An 864-nucleotide genomic window follows, 5' to 3' on the forward strand; every position below is an offset into this window, starting at 1 on the left:
TATATATAGATATACATATATATATATATATATTAATATACATAAACCAATATATTTAGATATACAATGTACATATGCATATGTACTTGAAAATATCTTGCCAGCTGCTCAGCTATCTGTTCTGGAGTCATGATGCAAGTGTATCTGTATACTGTAGAATATAATTTACTTTATATAGGAAGAACACTGAACTCGAACCCACCTAAGTACCACCATGTCTATAACTATGTATTCATTTTTCGCACAGCTACCCCTGTTGTTCAATGTAGACGGCTATAAGATGTGATATGTAATTTAAAAATAGGAGGCTATTGTTGATGGAGGGGGGTTGATACTCAAACCCAAAACCCTACATAAATCTGATAGGTAGCGTAAGCCATAAAAGCTCCGTTTTTTATTATATATTTAAAAACAAATATATAACTGTTCGATGTTTTAGAGAGGGGGCCTTGAAAAGACAAAACCAGAGAATAGAAACCAGTTTTTATAGCCCCCATCATGAGTTTATACTTTATATTTAAAATAAATAGGTCCTCACATCCACATTACTCTATAATTAACACTTATGATTTTTACTCCTCAGCCCATTTGGGACTCCGGATAAATAGACACTAGTCCAGTTTTAGTGACTAGTAAAATGTCAAGTAATATTCCATTAATAAATCAGTCTCTCAGGAATAAAGCTTTTATTGGTCTCTATACTCCGACCTCCGTCACATAGCGTTCTAATTCTGTTTTGTTCAATAAAAACAAATAATAGTATTATGTACTGTATAATGCTGTACATATGTACAGAACTTTTATATTATCAGACTTGCTACATAGAGGTCATGATTCTGTGATTCCGCTTTGAACGAACATATA

Source organism: Sphaeroforma arctica, assembly GCF_001186125.1.
Source record: "Sphaeroforma arctica JP610 unplaced genomic scaffold supercont1.752, whole genome shotgun sequence".
NCBI classification, from domain to species: Eukaryota; class Ichthyosporea; order Ichthyophonida; genus Sphaeroforma; species Sphaeroforma arctica.